Source organism: Bos taurus, chromosome 9, assembly GCF_002263795.3.
Source record: "Bos taurus isolate L1 Dominette 01449 registration number 42190680 breed Hereford chromosome 9, ARS-UCD2.0, whole genome shotgun sequence".
NCBI classification, from domain to species: domain Eukaryota; kingdom Metazoa; phylum Chordata; class Mammalia; order Artiodactyla; family Bovidae; genus Bos; species Bos taurus.
Window position 1 is genome coordinate 64,790,605 of NC_037336.1, and position 13,304 is coordinate 64,803,908.

The window sequence follows — 13,304 nt, forward strand, 5'->3', positions numbered from 1 at the left end:
TATACAGATATCAAGGTTTTAATGTGCAGACAATGCTTCTCTATGATGATTTTGTTGGCAGCATATATGCTCTTTTTATTTAGAAAGATTCTGTTTGTGATTTTAATCATCTTACTAGTTGTTCGTGCAAATAGAGTTATTGGGCAGTATGGCTTAGTGTCTGGAATTATGGCTTGACCTGCATTTTTCTATTGCTGTTTTGCATCTCTAAAAACAGTATGCCTTGAATCATGGTGGTCTTATACATTTAAGGTTTATATCCAACAGGTAGGTGACACTTATTCATTCATTCACTCAAAGAGCCTTACAATTAAAGAGGAATACAGACATATCAAAGTTTTATAAGCAACCAGATAATTATAATGCAGATATGTGCTATGATGGAAAAGTTCAGGCGTTGTGAAGTTTATATCCATAGAGGCTGGGAAAGGCTTCACTAAAAAGTGATATTAAATTCAGCCGTGAAGGAGAATTAGAAGTTAGTGAGGTGAAAGGTGCAGATCAGGGAGGGAGAGGTGGAGAGACAAGCACTTTAGAAAAGACAACAATGTGTGTGAAAGCCCTCCGGTGAGAAGCAACCACAAAACCATCATGGCTGCCATGAAGGGAGCTGTGGGGAAAGCGGTTTCATGGGAGGCCTTGAGGGTCATGTTAGGAATTCTAAATGGTTCTAGAAGCAATGGCTATGATAAGTTCTAAGGAGCTGGTTATTACTGGGTTAATGGTTTATAGAGGTTACCTGTGCTGTTGCAGAGAGATGAGAAGGTGTGGTGAGAAACTAACTAGGAAAAGAAGTGAATAGGCTATTTCTGCAAAGGAAGAACAAGACTTGAGGAGTTACTGGATGTATAGGTAAAGAGAAAGGGAGGTATCAGGTTGACCAGCTTTTTTTATGAGTCTGAGGGTTAGTACAGCCATTTACTGAGATAGGGAATGTTGGTACAGAAGGAGATTTGGAGGGATGATCAATAAAAATATGTTAGTAGGTACCCAATTGGAGTGTAGACTGGATAGCTGAAATGGGTCTTGATCTCTATGGTAGTGGTGTTAGTCGCTAAGTCGTGTCTGACTCTTTGTGATCCCACAGACCATAGCCTGCCAGACTCCTCTGTCCATGGGATTCTCCAAGCAAGAATACTGGAGTGGACTGCCATTCCCTTCTCTAAAGGATCTTCCTGACCCAGGAATCGAACCCAGGTCTCCTGAGTTGCAGGCACATTCTTTACCGTTTGAGCTTGTAACAGGGAAGACCCTTAGTGTTGATGAATACCAAGATAGTCTGAAATGTCTCCTGGAATTAGTTACTTAGAAATGCAAATCAAAACTATCAATACAGTGAGGTATCACCTCACACATGTCAGAATGGCCATTATCAAAAAATCTATAAACAATAAATACTGGAGAGAGGGTGGAAAAAAGGGATCCCTCCTACACTGTCGGTCAAAATGTAAACTGGTATAGTCACTAAGAACAGCAGGGAGGTTCCTTAAAAAACTAAAAATAGAACTACCATATGATCCTGCAATTCCGCTTTTGGGCATATATTCAGAGAAAACCATAGTTTGAAAAGATACCTGCACTACAGTGTTCATTGCAGTACTGTTTACAATAGCCAGGACATGGAAGCAACCTAAATATCAATCAACATAGGAATGGTTAAAGAAAATGTTGTATATATATACAATGGAATTTTACTCAGTAGTAAAAAAGAATGAAATAATGCCATTTGCAGCAACATGGATGTACTTAGAGATTGTCATACTGAGTGAAACAAGTCAGACAAAGGCAAATAAGATATTGTTTATTTGTGGAACCTAAAAAATGGTACAAATGAATCTATTTACAAAACAGAAAGAGAGTCACAGATGTAGAAAACAAACCTATGGTTATCAATGGGGAAAGGGAAGGAGGGATAAACTGGGAGATTAGAACAGATATATACACACTACCATACTTAAAAGAGATAACTAATAAGGACGTAGTGTATAGCACAGGGAACTCTATTCAATACTCTGTGTGTGTGTGTGTGTGTGAGTGCATGCATGCTAAGTCGCTTCAATCATGTCTGACTCTTTGCAACGATATGGACTGTAATCTGCCAGGCTCCTCTATCCATGGGATTCTCCAGGCAAGAGTACTGGAGTGGGTTGCCATGCCCTCCTCCAGGGGATCTTCCCGACCAAGGGATAGAGCCCTCATCTCTTACATCTCCTGTATTAGCAGGTGGGTTCTTTACCACTAGTGCCACTTGGGAAGCCCTCAGTGCTCTGTAATGACATATATGGGAAAAGAACCTAATAAAGAGTGAATATATGTGTAACTGAGTCACTTTGCTATACAGCAGAAATGAACACAACATTGTAAGTCAACTATAGTGCAATGAAATTTTAATAAATAAAGTACTAAAGACTCCGACTAGAAAAGTTTTTCTGGAAAAGGTGGTTTGGCAAAATTGACAAGGTAGAATAATCAAAGCTAATCATGACTTTATTATTTGTGAAAAGAGTCACAGTGAGTTTATTTTTAAAGAGTAAGAAAGGAAAACTAAATTCCTCTTTCTATAGTTGCCCATTTTCAAAGTCTGGGGTGAATGCTCCTATTTCTTTTCTCTTATTGTAACACATTTTCATTCCAACCAATTCATTTTTCAGGTAATTCTAAACTTTAAAAGTGCAGGCCTAGAATGATTTAAACTGCCCTCTAAAGTTTTATTTCCTGTTAGATTGCTATTTAATTGCTGCCTTGCTGCTTCTTAAGTGGAAGTTATACCTTCTAACTTTGAGGGTCAGGTTATTGGCTTCCATTTATTTACTGGGTTTCAAACCCAAATACAGGGCCAGGCATGTACCTAGACAGCTTGAGGAAGCGGACGTAGGGAAATCGTGGGAACAGTGAGGCGGGTTAAGGGCTCCCACGCCCGGCTAAGGGTCAACAGATTCTCAGCTTCTGGTGTTTGCTGACATCATGCTGAGATGTGGCCCTCCCCATGTTGCTAGATCTGTTTTAAAAGAGGAACCAGATATCTGCATTTTTGCATAATTTTTCCTGATTTTTAATATTTTTGCGACTAATTTTTTTTCCCCCAAAACCCTTAAAGCCAAGAAAGAAAGTAAAACAGAAACCATGTCTGCTGGAGCTGTCTGGTTAATGGGCGGATCCTTTGTGTGCCCTGTTCTGGTATTTCCATACAGCACCTTAGTTATTGCTCTAAAGAGCGGTTACTCATTAGTACCATCATCCCACACTCTGCCAGTGGGTAACATTCAGCGCTTAGTCTCTTAAAATGTTGGAAGTTTTCGATAACTGTGTAAGACAAACCTTGTCACATTCCTCTGTAATCAGGAATTTTACTCTGTTGAAAACGCCTGGGTGATGATGAAGCCTCAATACCTTGACAATCCATCTCTCTTGGGGCTGACTATCACAGTGGGTCCACAGACCGCCCTGGCTCCCCAGCGGCACTCGGTTGCACCCCTGCCATGTCCCCGCCTGCCTGAAGTCCCGGGAACAGGGATGTGCTCCTGCTCCTGAGACGCAGTGTTGAGGTAGTTTCTTCCAAAAACCTATAAAACAGATTTTTTTTTTTAATATAATGTTTTCAGACTAAAAGAGAAATTGCATAGCCCAACTCTTGCTTTAGGCCAATTTGGAAAAATTGCTTTCACCTTTTCCTCTCCTGTCTTCTACCCCATCACAAGCTCTGGTTATGGTTCTCTTCACCTTAGAATAGCAGTGATAAAAACTGTGTATCTTACAACCTACCAGCACTTGACTGGTACTCCAGAGGGTCATGGAGTAAATAGGTGTTTGATTAAATGTGTGTCTGAAAACACTAAGAGCCTTTGAAAGATAGTGTCAGAGGGCCCGGCTGGTGCTTCTCAGGAAGCTGGTTGTAACAGGTCATGTACTTTCTTCTTTCACCAACTTCCTTTAACGGCTTGATAACATTTCTAGAAGTCTGTCTAGGCAAACGGTGTGAGTGAGGTTTTGCACAAAATCAGGGCTATTTCCCCTCCCTTTCTGAAGGTGAGGTCTCTCAAACTTGCTAATTAGAGAGCAGAGCAGGAAGGAGAATGTCTGAGTCACTGTCTCCAAAGCTAGTAAAACCAAACTCTGAAGAAAAAATAAATAAATAAACGATCTCTTTGGAAATGCCCACAACTTAGTCACTCTGTTAAAACACAATTGACAAAACCTCTTTTCCTTTCAGGCCTGTCCTAAAACAACAGTTAAATCCTGTGAGTCAAGTTGAAGGCTCATTCTCCCCAGTTTGTTGGATATAATGGGGTAATTGCCCAGACTGTAGTTAAATTGTTTCCATTCTGGTGATTGATTCTAAAGGTCTCAAGGTAGATCCAGAACTCCTTTGGACAAGTCTTTGAATCATCTGTCCACCCATAGCACAATGTTGCCAACAATGATGATTTATTTTTTAAAAGGGAAGCAATGATTTTCCTGTTGAACAAAAAGTTCAGCTTCAATCAGAAGATCTGGGGTGGAAATGTGGCTCGACTCCTTATTCGCTGTGTGTCCTTGGGCTCCTTATCTAACCTTTATAAGTCTGTTTTCTTACTCATATAATTGGGACAATAATTGCTAACTGTCAGGGCTGCTGTGTGAATGAAATGAGGTAATATATCCATTGACGCATTCATTTATACTCCAAATAAACTATTTCTCAGCATAAGTTGGCACTATTTGATCTTAATGAGTAACATAAGTTACAAAAAGAAAAAAAGATGATTATTTACTTTAGTTCCTCTCCATTTTAATAGATTTCCATCAGTATTGTAAGAACCATCCTTCCTTAAGAGTTATCCTTTCTTGATGCACAATGCCCCTGCCTTCCATTTGATCTGTGTTTAGTTCATTTTTTTTAATGGTGGTCCACTGGTTAACAGAGAAGGCAATGGCACCCTACTCCAGTACTCTTGCCTGGAAAATCCCACGGATGGAGAAACCTGGTAGGCTACAGTCCATGGGGTCACTATGAGTTGGACATGACTGAGCGACTTCACTTTGATTTTTCACTTTCATGCATTGGAGGAGGAAATGGCAGCCCACTCCAGTATTCTTGCCTGGAGAATCCCAGGGACAGGGGAGCCTGGTGGGCTGCTGTCTCTGGGGTCGCACAGAGTCAGACACGACTGAAGCAACTTAACAGCAGCAGCAGCCAGTGGTTAAGACTTCACCTTCCAATGCAGAAGGTGGGGGTTCCATTTCTTTTTGGGGAGCTAAGATGCCTCTAGGCCAAAACACCAAAGCATAAAACAGAGGCAATGTTGTAACAAATTCAATTTATTACAAAATTTAAAAATAGTTCACATCAAAAAAAAATCTTTAAAAGGAGTATCAAATTAGTTTTTATATTCTATGGAGATGTATTCTCTTTAAGGATATACTTTCCTTCATTTTCAGGGAAGTAGAGTCAATATATCCTTTGGAGGGTCTTTCCTCTCTTCTGACTAAGCCTGGCTTAGGAATGAGTTGTGCCATCATCCATGGACCTGTGAGGGTGAACAGCTGCCAGGCTATGCACACAGACGCTGGTTTATTCTCTTTGATTTTCAGGGATGCTAGTGCCATATTCCTCTTTAAGAGTGTAGTCCAATGTTTCACTTTCCTGATAGACACAATGTTTTTTCTGTATCTTAGATGATTGTCCTAAGCATATCCTGGGAGCTGAGTGTTCAATTTCAATCCTGTTCATTGTTTCGATGGCATTTAGTTGAATTTTGGAGACAGGATTCCTAGACTTCCTTTACTACAGATATTTTCTGTCTCAATCAAATTTCTTATTGCCAACTTTGAATTTCATGCTGTAATTGATTGCAAGCGGCTCTGTTTTCTTCTCACATACACACATCTGGGGGAGACTCAGGAGAGGGTACCCTTTTTTGACCCATCTCAGGTGGTGACAGTACGAAGCAGTTGCTATTTCCTCTCGCTGCTCTTCAGGAGTCATTTTGCTGGTGTTGAGCTCGGAAAGCAGACTTCAAGGTGACAACTACGAGCCTTAGAGTTGGGTAGTGGTTTCGGTTTGCTTGTTTTTCGATCTTCAAAATCCCCTTTCAATCAACATCTTTACTTTTTTGTTGTTGTTACTTAAAAAATTTGTGTACCCATTCACCCATGGATCTGCATTCTATACCACCTTTTGGCTGGGGGAAAAGACCTGGAAAATGAATCCAAACAATGACTATGTTATGTTAAAAGTTATCAATTTTTATCAAAAGTAGAGGGAAAGAAGAAATATCCTTTCTGTCTGTATTTCATGGCACATTTCTATCCAGGGATTCTCTGATGTGCTGGGACATGTTAAAGACATATCACAGTTGAGTCCAAACACTTTTAATGGCAGAAGAAGAGGAAGAGCTGAACAATATTTTTCACCTCTGTTCTCCCTTCCCTTGGAAAAAAAACTATCTACAATTTCTCCATTAGTCGGAGAATCTTTTTCTTTCTTTACTTTCAGAATGTGACAGAAATAATACAGTTTTTTTCAAACAAACAAGAAAATCATTTTGATGTCAATAGCTATTAACCTTTTGGCAGACACAGAAGCACATGAACATTTATTGAGAAGCAAATATATACAAGGTATTGTACTGTGGAAAGTATAAAGATAATAGGTTCTTGTCTTCAAGCAACATGTCTTCATGGACAGACGTTAAACATGCACTGTATATAAAACTTCTATCCAAGGCAGTGGGTAACACATAACACCTGAATTCTATGAAGTTTCTCATAGGAGAGGATATATTGCCCCTGCTAGGAGAGCTTATTATAGACTTCTGGGAGGAAAGAGCCCTGAGGGCTTGGTAAGAGTTTGACTGGCAGAGATAAACATTATTCCAGGTAAAAGAACAGAATTATCTGGGTAGAACCTAATGACTGAATGAATAACACAATGAATAAGTTTTATATAGCTAAAAAAACTGAATTTAATGTAAATTCTAGGACACAGTTTATCGTTGCTGCTATAATTTAAATTTCAGTGGAATTCCTATTCAATGATGATGAAAAGAGTGCATAGTAATACAAAATTCACAAATACAAACAAATGTCGATGATGCAATCCAGATGATCAATCCTGGCCTCAACTGCTTGTAGTCCTTGGACAAGAAGAATTTAAAATTCAGCACCCCAAACCCTGAAATTCAGCCAAGTTCCCCTTAAAGTGTTTGCTATCTCTAGATTACTGTGGGTTGAAGGAATTTTTTATTCTGAATATTTTATCATAAAATACTTTAGCTCATACCCACAATCCATGCTGGATATAAGTTCATAAACCCTGAGGGAGACATATATCCAGTAAGAGAAGATCTGTGTCATCCCTGGCAATTTTCTTTTGGGTGGAGAATACTCTTCTAACAAGATTGCTGGGCACCAACACCATGGAGCTGTGCCTTGTGCAGAAGCAGTAGTTGGCAAAGCAAGGATCCACAGCTATTGGAATCATCCCTGCCATTCACTGTAGGCTGCCCAAGGGCCGGGCGCTATGCATCCACTCGACTTGCACGATCCCGTTTGCTCCTTGTGGCACTTCTAGGGAAGTACTGCCATACACAATATATTTTTTTACTTATCAAGAAACAAAGGATAAGAAAGACTAGGAAAACTGCTGAGGCTCTTAACAGATTCAAACTCAGATTCAAACCCACAGGGCCTGTGTTCTATCTATTTGGGATTGTGACGATTCTAAATATTATATTATTTGAGAGGTACTCACACTTGCTAAAGGAAAGCCTTATTGCTAAGGAAACAAACGAATCCACCAATAGTTGACACTATTAACAAAAACGTACGTGGGAAATACTTCATAAGGTAAGATCTGAAACAATGCATTAAGGGAGAAGTTAGTTTCCCTCCTCTGCTTGTGTTTGCATGACACTGAAGAAAATTACACTTACCCCAGAGTTTTGCCAAATCCCTCAGGCTGGTTGGAAGATAGGCTAGGTTTTATTTGTAAATATTTTCACTTGCGGAGATTTATTTTCTAAACTCATTCTATTGATGGCCCCAGAATTCTAAAGTGAAGGACAAGAAGGAGAAGGAGGAAGAGGAGGAGGATGACAAAAAAAATCATACTGGTTAGTGTTAATTGATGGTTTTTTAAATTCCTTAGTTTTATCAATAAATATTTTCCTAGTCATTCTTTTTCTTCTTCTAATGTCCTAATTGTTAAGAAATTTGAAATAAAATGTTAATTTTCCACTGACATTTCTCAGCTCAATCCTTATTGCTAAAGGAGTGAAGCACAATATCTTACATAAATCATTATCGGTCATCTCACATACTGTTTATTAAATGGTCTCATGTAGTTTATTAAAGTTAAGCATCAGATGTAAGTGTGATTCACCAGACTGATGAGTCCTAGTTTTCAGCTCAATACACCGACAATAGTATATTCAATATACTATAATATATACACAATAAATAATGACAATACTGAATTCCAAGGCTTTTACTTAGTCTTGAGCCTTAAGGTTATTCTACAATTTTTCTCTTCCAAATATGCTTGGTCATCTATAACCACTGATGTTTCCTTCTATTTTAAATACTAAGTCATCTTTATGTATTTATGTGTTTACATACCATTTCTAAAGTGTTGGCTGCAGAGTCAATCATTTGATGTGTTTGGTGGGAAAAAGCAAACTCTGCATGTATCGTTCTCCATTTCTCAAGAAGACAAAAAATGTTATGAATAGAAACTGTTGCCCAGCAAATGTCCAGCGTTCACTTTTGCATTTGATCTTGTCATTATAGAAGACATCTTGCAGACTTCCCTGATGGTCCAGTGGTTAAGAATTTGCCTGTCAATGGAGGATACATGGATTCAATCCCTGGTCTGGAAAGATCCCTCATGAAGAGAAGCAACTAAACCCATGTGCCACGACTACTGAAGCCCTCGCACTATAGAGCTGTTGCTCTGCAACAGAAGCAGCTATCTTTCTCACTGCAACTAGAGAAAGCTCGAGTGCAGCAGTGAAGACTCAGCACAGCCAAAATTAAATAAAATTTTAAAAAGAAGTCACCTTGTCACATGAAGACTATGCTAGAATGGTGTTCAAATAATTCCCATTTAATAAAATATTCAAATAAAATATCTGCATTCAGTCTTCTATGAATTAATTATAATTCTCATCTTAAAAAATACTCAAAAGACTTACAATAAGTCTAATAGAAAACTATCCAACTGGCTGAGAGAATTGGAGAAAAATTGCTATCTTTTCAAAGTCCTATAGGAACAGTACTCTGAACATCCAAAGGCAGAATTGAGGTATTCCACACTAAAATATTTTTTTTTTCTAAAAGAAACAATTCAGAACAACAAGATATAGTTTCATGCCAATGATAAATTTTTTCATGCTTGCATGTGTACTTAACAGGTATCTGAGCTCTCTGGCCAAGATCAGGGAACTGTGGGTCATAACCAAAGTATGTGCTGGATGAGCAAACTCAAACCACCGAAAGGTATTTCCATGGACCTGAAAAACATTTTTGAGGGGAACATTCAGAAATATAGTTCATTTGGACCAGATCTTTTTGATTTCCAGTTTCCTTTTTTCCAAGTCATGGAATGAATTCTTTGATGGAACATACCAGGTTTGCACAGGCTAATGAAAAAGCCACATATACTTTTTTTTTATTTTTATTAATTTGAGGCAAAACTCCTGGTTAGGCTGTTCAAAGAAGACAAGAGCCTTGCAATTAGGTTCATTAATGTAGCTTAGGGTCTGGTTTCCTTTACTCCATGGCTTCCAGAGGAAGATCGATCTCTATCCTTGTCTAGTAAAATATCAGCTTATAATGAAAGCATAACTCTTTGATGTATTTCTTTGTAGAATCTGCTTTCAGAAACTTTTGATGCTTTGCTTTATCTCCTCCTATTAGGGCTTTTATCTAACCCCCAAAAGTCACCCACCAAAGCAGACACTCTGAAGTCCCACTGGGCTCCCATCAGTCCAGTAGAGAGGGCTGACATGACATATTAGTCTTAAATCGAAAACATATGTTTGAAAAATGCCTAGTTTCCTGGCAATAATTAAGAATGCGACTTGGCAGATTGGCAACCACATAAAACAATCGTTAGTAAACCTTATATTTATTATGTTCCCATTTTATGGAAATGAAACCCACATTACAAATATGTATAGGAAACTGGACCCAAAATGATGCACAGGTAGAATTAATTATGATGAAGATGAAAAGAACATCAGCAATTTTTTTTCTAATTCCCTTTTCTTATCCCAAAAAGGTCTCCCCCAAAAGCAGCCACATCAAAACATTTAAAATTTTCTTTCTATTAACTTTTAAAACCATCTTGGATAAATTTCCTCATCAGTACTCATCTATCAGTGTCTCACTAAAGAGTTCTGGTGTACAACTAATTAAGATATAGGAGGCTTTTGCTTTATAAATGTAAAAAAAAAATTCCAGATACTTAAAAAGCCCCTTCAACCCTTCTGTAAATACATGCATTATAATATATATGTATGTAATATATATGCATGTATATATTATAAATGGACACACATTTAGGAATGATATTCACTAAGAATATACAAGTATAACAACATTTCCTGCTAAAATATTGAAATAAATCTGTCCAACAGAAAATATTCACTGCACCAAGCCTTCCATGAGTAACTCTATCTTTGCCCTTCAGACCCATTGAATGTCCCCATAAGCTAGCCAAAAAAAAGCCAATGGCTCCGGCCTTTACTCCATTGTCCTTTCTGTTCAGTGGTGCCTGTGTTGCCCTGGTTGAAAACTTGTTACATATCTTGAAAATCACTTCTGCACACAAGTATTGCCTCAGGTGCATGACCTGTTCACACATGAAGAGACTCTCTACTTTGAAGAGCAACAGTGTTAGTAGTATGGAAGCCATCTAGTCAAGAAGGCTATGGAGCCAGTCACCCAACAGCAAGCAGGCAAACACACATCCACTTTATTTTAGTTATTCATGAATATATGGCAAAATGTAGCAATATTTTTCTCTTAAAGAGGTAAATAAGATACTATAGACTATATATCAAAGAGGACCAAGTAGATCCAATTCAGAAAATGTTGGAAAAGTGGTCATGGCCATGAAGTGTGTGTAGGACCAAAAATATAACTGGCAAACTTTTCCATGGTGCATCTTCTATCCATAAAAGTGAAGAAACAGAAGTTTTCACTCTCCATTTGCCTTGTTTCATGTGAAGTAAGCCAGGTCATCTAAGCAGTAACATTTATTTTGTTTTCTAAATTGCTGACTCTGAAAAAAATTCTCTTTCTTACAAAGTTCAAATTCTAAATAAAACCCTGGGATGGGGAATTCAAGAGTCTCTAGAGAAAATGTTTTAAAATTAGAATCATCTTAGAAATATGTTAGTGACTAAATATGACACTGTTTTCCTTTTATCTTTTTTTTTGTATTTTTATATTCTTATGTGCCAGTATTTTCTCTATAAATTTTAGAGCACTTTTGGTCATTTAGATAGTAATTTGTACATTATTTAACAAGAATGCTAGTTTCATTCTTTCATACAGTCTTTCACTTTACATCTATTTATTGATTCCGCTTGGGAGTTTTATTTGACTTGGTAGAATGTCTTTCTAACTCTAGACATAAGTGCATAATAAGAAATCATTAATTAAATTTAACAACCATACATTGTATCCATTATTTTGTCACAATTTAAGTTTTCATTCATTGTGCCTACTTGCTTAAGTGGCGTCCAACTCTTTGAGACCCTATGGACGATAGCCCGCCAGGCTCCACTATCTATGGGATTCTCCAGGCGAGAATACTGGAGTGGGTTGCCGTGCCCTCTTTTAAGGGATCTTCCTGACCCAGGGATTAAACCCATGTCTCTTAAGTCTCCTGCTTTTGCAGGCAGGCTCTTTACCACTAGCGCCACCTGGGAAGTCCTACGTTTTCATTAATTCAATTGAATTAAAGTGGTTTGCCATTTACCACTGGTTTTCAAGCAAATTTTTGTGAGTTCTAATTATGATTTGGAGGCTCTAAGAAGTATAATGATTATAGTAAATGATGATGGTGGTAGAATCTTGTGGTTAAGCACAGAAGCTCTGACGATAGAAGACAAGCAAACTAAGCAACCAGTTAGGTTTACACCTGAAACTGCCAGTTACTAACCCTATGACCATGTGCAAATTATTTTAACTCTTTCTAGCTCAGTTTCTTTAGCTTTAAAATGAGAGTAAGGATTAAATAGAATTATGCATGTATGACATATAATAAATAAAAACTATTAGTAGTAATAGTAGTGATAGTAGCAGCAGTAGTGTTAGTAATTATCATAAACTATGAAGACAGATCCTCAGAAAATTATGAAAGCAAGTTCTTTATCCGATCAGATAAAAACTTAGTCTCATGTCTAGAAAATACTCTCAACACTGACATGTTTTCATCAGCTCAGAAGAACTATTAACTTTGACTCTCTTTTAATCACCTTCTCTTTATCGTGTTGAAGAATCACTGCCCTAGGATTATAAGGTTGAACAACAATACCTGACACTAGACAGATGAGATCAATGGCAGTTTTTTAGTCACATATGCTCACAACCCAGAGAATGGGACACCACATGCCATGGCAGGGATGGGGAACCACATGAGGGTTGTGCTCAGGAACAGGGTGATAAATCAGGGGCTGCAGATGTATCCAGTGATGAAGTACACTCTGGTTTCCACAAGAGGATATAATTGATGTGGCTGAATAATTTCTTAGACTGGCAGGGAGCTGAAGCCCATGAAAAGATCGTGATGCTGGGAAAGATTGAGGGCAGGAGGAGATGGCAGAGACAGAAGATGAGATGGTTGGGTGGCATCACCGACTCAATGGACATGAGTGAGCAAACTCCAGGAGATAGTGAAGGACAAGGAAGCCTGCCATGCTGCAGTTTAGGGGTCACAAATAGACACGACTGAGTGACTGAACAACAATGACAATTCAGGAATAAGCAGGCACTGTGCCTGGTTCCCTGGATAAAGAGTGCCAACTGGCTAGGGGACCTGACCCACAGAATAGAATATGGAGGGGATTTTGCAGTTAGGCCAGAGGAGGCCTCCTCATTGCCCCAGATGTCAAGGCAGCACATAATACTGGAATTTAACATGAGTCATGAGTAGAGTGGTGGAATTAAGTTGTATCCAACTCTTTTGCGACCTCATAGACTGTAACCTGCCAAGTTCCTCTGTCCATGGGATTTCCCAGGCAAGAATACTGGAGTGGGTTGCTGTTTCTTCTCCAAGGAGTATAAGCATTACATCACATCTTTTCTTCATGATG

At 38.4% G+C, this 13,304-nt stretch overlaps 1 long non-coding RNA gene across 1 annotated transcript in view; it reads right to left on the bottom strand.

The window, feature by feature from the left end:
* Nucleotides 1–3,131: 3,131 nt before the first annotated feature.
* Nucleotides 3,132–13,304, bottom strand: part of LOC132346117 (uncharacterized) — a 51,604-nt gene continuing 41,431 nt past the window's right edge. The window contains exons 3-5 of the long non-coding RNA XR_009495833.1: nucleotides 8,599–8,816; nucleotides 7,914–8,030; nucleotides 3,132–3,563 (exon numbers count right to left, since the gene is read on the bottom strand). This is a non-coding gene — a long non-coding RNA (uncharacterized lncRNA). The remainder of the gene's footprint in view (nucleotides 3,564–7,913; nucleotides 8,031–8,598; nucleotides 8,817–13,304) is intronic.